Source organism: Tupaia chinensis, unplaced genomic scaffold (assembly GCF_000334495.1).
Source record: "Tupaia chinensis unplaced genomic scaffold, TupChi_1.0 Scaffold000563_1, whole genome shotgun sequence".
Lineage (NCBI taxonomy): Eukaryota > Metazoa > Chordata > Mammalia > Scandentia > Tupaiidae > Tupaia > Tupaia belangeri.
In genome coordinates this window covers 2825479-2831971 of record NW_006160076.1, presented here as the reverse complement: position 1 = coordinate 2831971, position 6493 = coordinate 2825479, and the positions used below count along the sequence as shown (strand labels likewise).

At 40.1% G+C, this 6493-nt stretch overlaps 1 protein-coding gene across 2 annotated transcripts in view; it reads right to left on the bottom strand.

The window, feature by feature from the left end:
• ROS1 (ROS proto-oncogene 1, receptor tyrosine kinase) overlaps nucleotides 1-6493 on the bottom strand; it is a 157712-nt gene that overhangs the window by 1855 nt on the left and 149364 nt on the right. The gene's annotated exons all lie outside the window — the stretch shown is intronic.

Sequence of the window (6493 nt, the reverse complement as noted above, 5' to 3'; positions counted from 1 at the left end):
GTTGCTTTTTCATTTAATTTTTTTGTATGTGAGAGAGGATTATGCCTTAGGGTGTGTGCACTTGCCAGAGGGAGAGAGAGAGACAAAGACAGTGAGAGGGAAAGTGAGAAATCAGCCTGCAGAGGGGATGGCCACACCACAGTCCCTTCTCCTCCATTCTCCTTCTGGGATCTTGGGCATGCAAACACATGGTTCCAGCATGATTTTGAAGCCACTGGGTCCAGGACTCAAACTGCAATCGGCCATATAGGAATCCAGCAACATAACCACTGTGCTATCTGCTGGCTCTGAGTGCTACTATTTTATATGGAGTGTCAGCAAAGTCCCCTTGATGAAGTGAAATTCAAGCAGAGACCCAACTTAAACGAGGGAAAATTCGCTATATGGATATCTTAGAGCTTTCAAGAGAGAGAGAATAGTGAGATAAGGGCCCTGAGGCAGATGCCTGCAGGGTGTGGACTGAGAAACAGCTGGGCAACCAGTGTGGGTGGCCCTCCTCAGGTACACCCCGGGATTGCTTTCTCATAAAACCAGTAACACTAATTGCAAAGTAAATTAAAACTAGCATGCTTATGCCCTCAAAGGTCCAAAAGAGAATGGACAGATGGGACCAGCAGTTAAGTGTAATGGCTATGTCGCTGGGCTCCCATGTAGTAGACTGTGGTTCACGTTCTGGATCCGGTGGCTTAAAACTCACGTCAGGCACGTGTGCATGCGTGCCCAAGATCCCAAGAGGAGAATGGAGGAGGAGAAGGGATTGCGGTGTGGCCATCCCCTCTGGGTGGGGGGTGGGGGTTGATTTCTCGCTTTCTGTCTCTCTGTCTCTGTCTTTCTGTTGAGTGCACGCGCCCTATAGCGAAAACCTCTCCAAAAAAAAAAAAAAGAAGAGAATGGAAAGAAGCCTAGCAAGTTTTGATGGCAAGGCTGAGGGATAAAAAAAATGACATAAAATATAATTAAATAATAATGATTATTGTTGATGTTATGCCCTTAAATGGTAATTACTATACACCACCAGGTATATTGCTCTAAGCTATATACACATATTAACTCATTCTTCTTCTATAAAGTAGTTACTAGTATTATCATTTAATGGAAGCTGAAGAGTTCAGTAACCTGCCCAAGGCCACACAAGTGGCATTTAAACCCAGACTGCCCAATTTGAGTCTGTGTCCTCATATTTACCCTTCCTGAGTGGAGAGGAGGGTTGCCATATCATGTGAAGAGGAGCCATGTGGACAGCGTGCCCAGTGGCTCCACACACTCCACACTACACACACACCCATGTTGATAAGCAGGAGTGGCAGCAGGAAAAGAGGCTGTGGAGGGTAATTGGTCTTCTTGCAATTGTGCTCATACTCTTTTGTCTTCATTCACTTAAAGGTTCATCCTCTTACATAGGAAAATATAAGAAATATTTTTTTGAAATCTGCAGTTCAAATCCCAGCCCTGAAACATTTCATGAAATTCTAGGGACTCAAAAAGATAAAATATAGAGACCAGCAGTTGGCATAATGGCTATGCTGCTGGACTCCCATGGAGTCAACCACAGTTTGAGTCCTGGGCCCAGTGGCTAAAACTCATGCTGGGCACATTCTCCTCTCCTGAGGGGAGAATGGAGGAGAAGGGATTGCAGTGTGGCCATCCCCCTGGTGGGCATTTTCTCACTCTCTCTCTCTCTCTCTCTCTCTCTCTCTCTGGCAAGTGCACATGCCCTATAGCAAAAACCTCTCCAAAAAAATGAATATATAATATAATAATAAATAACAAATTAAATTGTAGGAATTATTTATTTTTTCTGTCACTGATTTCCAGTCTCTGGGTATTACCATCTGGATGAAAAAAATTTATGATTAGAAAAATTAGTATCATTTCATAAATTACCATGTTTTTAAAATAAAAACATGTCAGTGGGTAGATGGCAGTCCTTGTGTTTCTGCTCATTATCCTTCTGGCCTAAGAGCATCCAAAGGTGTCCCCAAAGAGGATGAGTGAAGTCTGCTGGTCTATCTGCCTTCTGTATTTAGCCCATATCTACACCCATGTTTGGTTTATTTTGAAAGAACTTAAATTGAGTATGGCAAAAATGAAATAATTTCAAATTACTAAATGAAGCATCATCGTACCTATTTTCCCCAATGGAGCTTCATGGGTCTGCCTGTTTATCAAGTTTTATATGTGTACGACATAGCTCATTTTATTAGAAGGGGCTATAAACTTCGTCCTGTTCTGTATTAATAGGTGTGCATTTCTCTTTCAACCCACCCCTACACAGCTGAAGAACAGGATGGCTGAGCTACCGCCTCCCAGGTTCTTTAGCATCATCTTACCTTTTTTCATTGTTCAAACATCATTGCAGCATATTCCAAGGCACACGAATGCTCAGCTATTGTGAAATATCAACCCCCCCACTCCCAAATAGAAATAACTTAATCAGATGCCAAGTTTGCTTAGTGCGTAAGTGCTGAGTACCTGAGGAAAGATCCAATTACTATGGCTATTGCCAGTACGTACTAATAGCCATTGAGAAACTCATAAGAATAACTTCTATATGTGATAATAACGAAAAAAATACCTAAAGTAGGGCCAGCCAGGTAGTGTAATGGGTAAGGTGGTTGGATCCCACATGGTTGACTGTGCAGTTCAAGTCCTGGAAAAACACACTGCAGCTTGAAAAACACACTGGGTGTGTGTACATGGGTGCTGCAAATCCCAAGAAAAGGGAAGAGAAGGGATTATGACATAGTCATTTTCTTGGGGAGTGTTTTCTCACTTTCTCTCTCTCTCTGGTGAACACACACACCCTATAGCAAAATTAACTATATACTACCAGTCTCATGCTCTGAAGCCTAGTGGTTAAGTTAGATTCCCCCGTGGCCAACTGTAGTTCAAAACCCAGCCCCAGAAACAAGAAAAACACTCTGGGCTTGTGTGCATGGTTCCCCAAATTCTGACTGAATGGAGAAATGGAGAAGGGATTGGGGCATGACCATACCCCACTAGGAGGTACTTTCTCTCCCCCTCTGTCTCTCTCTCTCTCTCTGACAAGTACATGCACTTGTATATATGTATATAAATGTTAGGAAGAAATAAAATTTATTTTAAATTTTATGTAGTTCAGTGGTTCTGATGAGGAAATTATGATGTTCTTAAAGGGCTTAAAGAAATTAGTTTAAAGGAAAGTTTAGAATTTCAGTGAAAAATCTCTTGTGTAGGTCTACCCCTGATGGCATCAGCTGTTCCACTGTCATGCCTTTACAACATTAAGTAGCATACTGGAAAACTTACTACCAAAACATGATTTTAGTTTTTGGTTTTTTTGTTTCTTGTTTTTCTGCTTGTTGAGTTGTTTAGAAAATAGTCTTTTATATGAAGCAAATAAATTCTTTTTGCAAATTATGTTACGCTATGTCAACGAAAAATCATTAGCTCGCTACTTTATTGGTTCCTAGTACCTACAGCAATATTTAGTAACTTGACCCTGGCTAGCTTTCAGCAATTAGTACATCTTGCTGCATAAAGAGCTTATTAGAGACAGTGGTAGTGAGGAAAGGTTGTTTTCAGTTTGCTTGTTTTTGTTTAAAAATTATTTAACAAAAAGTTTACAGGTCAGACGTTAAAGCAGATATCCTGGACAAAGACAGCATGCCGGCAACCTCTTTAAGAGGGAAATATTAAAATAAAGACTTCCAAATAAGACAGGGTATTTACTGACGAGACATATGCCGGCTGACTGGCTATGTTTAGAACAGCAGAGGAGCATTTAGATTTGTTTCCTGTAGAACTCTCTGGGACTGATGAGGTGATGTTTACACAAATGTTTGGATGAAGTCACTGGGATATTTTTACTAGATGCCCAGATATGTTACTAATCTCTTTCTATCCCTTCTCCACCCCATTAGGTCAGTAGGACCATAGGATAGGCATGGTATTATTGCTCCCTGTAATCCTAAGGCCTTTTTTTTTTTTTTAAAGTTCTTCCAGTGGCTTTCTTACCTTCTTATATATCTCCAACAATAACAACAAAGACAGACATCTTATTGCTTTGCTAAATGTGCTCACCAGTCTGCAAAGCAGCAAACTATTATTAAACACATTCTCTTTTATTAAAAAAGTAATTAAGTTCAGGCTTGCCTTGAAGGAACAGTTCCACTATGGCTATTCTTTGCAAATATGCAAACTTTGCCTTTCATTCTATTTCTTCTCTTTTCCCTAGCTTTTCTTATTCAGTCACAATCTCAATTACCTTTTTTTTTTTTTAGTGCTTTCCATATCTCTTTTTATTCCTTACCTGCAGGATTTGCATTCATTGTAAATGACAGAGTGATGTCTCTTACTAAAAGTATACTTCTGTTATGGCCCAGAATTGCTTGTTTCTCTCTAAATGATCAGTTTGATTCTATTCCCTATTAAACGTATCTTGCCTTTTTCCCCCTTTCCTAAATATTTATACCTGCTTCTCTAGTTCTGTGAATATTATTGAGAATTTTAACGCCTGCTTCCAACAACTAGGCACCTAAGTGAATGTGGTATAAACAGGGGGAACTGGTGCATCTTTCCTAGCAGGCCGTAAAGGACCATTTCTTTCATTGTACCAAGTTGTGAAGCACACAGCTAAGAACAGAACTGAGGAAAGGACCAGGGCAGTTTCTTTAATGCAGCAAAGGCTCTGTAAAGGCATAGAGCAAAGACACAAATGCAGGCAGCCCTACCCCATCTCAGTGGTATGACCACCAGCAACTGGCTAAATGCCGGTTCTCATACGTAAAATGCTGATGATAATAAAACCTACTTCATAGGGCTGCTACAATTTTTCTTCCAGGAAATTAATTTATTTATGTGTACAAAACTGATTTCGTTTGTTGCAAACTTTAAAACATAATCCATATTTCATTTTTATTTCTACCTTATCCTTTAGTTGTAATTTTTCTAATTTTTATTTTCATGTAACAATTGTACATATCTGCAGGGGTCTGATGTCAGTTTTCCATATAAAATTACAATGTATAATGATTAAATTGAGGCTATTTGTATATCCATCAGGAGTTAACCTACATAGCTCAGTAAGTGACACATTTTAAAAAGTGCTAAGATAAAATGAGCTATGATTGTAATCGAAGCCTCTTATAAGAAGTATTTTGTTCTGTCTGTGTGAGCATTGTTACCTATCTCAGCTTCATAGATGAACTAGATAGTTCGATACAGTAAAAAGATTTTCTCAGGTGTTCTTGGAGTCCTCTGCGAGAGCCTAAAGTACCGTTCAACTCTCAGGCCCTCTGACACCTATTATGGCAACTGTTGTGATTTTTATAAAATGTCTCCAATACATTAGAAGGTAAGGGTTCTATGAGCAAAGAATTGAATTTTAAAATACAGGTCAACTATAAAAATCTGTGCAGCCCTCTGAAAGATCTCACATCTCTGGAGCATTTTGTCAATCCCTCCTTCATGAGGCTCCCTCCTTCGAGTTTCCATGACTCTACTCCCCTCAGACTTTCTTCCTCCCTTTTGGCCACACCCACCTTCTCTTCCTGTTGGTCCTTCTTACACTGCCTGTACTCTGAGTCCCACTGGGTCCACCGTTCACTCTCTCCTTATTCCATACTCGCTAGTTTACTGACTTCATCTATGCCTTTGAATCCAATCACCTGTATTTACAGAACAGACCTTCCAACTCAGTATGAACCCATATCTCAACTGTGTCCTGCATGTCTTTGCTTAGATACCCCAAAACCAGCTCACACCAAACATGTGTAAAGCTGTCCCTCCTCTCTTTGAGAAAGCACTGTTTTCACCTAGTTCCTCAAATCACCTGGATCCACCATTCTCTCCTCTCTCTTTCTCTTCCACGTAGTCATCAAGTCTTACAGAGTCTACTTTTATAGTAACTCTGCACTCCTTTTTCTTCTCTTTATTGTATTATTGTTCAGCTTTCATCAATTTTTATTTCTTGATTAGGTGTCATTTCCCAACCTCATGTGTAATAAACTGCATGCACTTCTGTGAACACTTTGTTCTGTAATACCCTGCCTTTTTACATACTTCTCCTTCTGTCCTGAAATACTTTTCTTTCCCTCCCTGCAAACTCAGCTTAGATGTAACCTTTTCCCAGTGTCACAAGGAGCAGACCCAGTGTCCTTCCTCTGGGTTCCCCTCGAACATGGATTCCCCCTCAGCAATAACACAGAATGCTTTCTTCTCATGGCTTCTTGTAGAAGATATAGTATAAATTCACCTGCTCACAAAATCTTTCAAAATAAGCTTTTCTCAATCCAGCTATAGCAGAACAAATTGGTTGCCACTGATGCTTCTCACAGGCTGAAACCACATGGGAAGCTCAAGTTTGATTCCCAGCCCACTCTAAAAGTCAAGCTCGGCGCTGAGTCCCTGCAGACACAGCCACTCAGGAGGATGAAGCAGGGCATCACAAACAAGATCTTCTCTAAAAATAAATAAGTATAGAAGGACTTTCAAAAAAAAAAAAAAAGCTTAT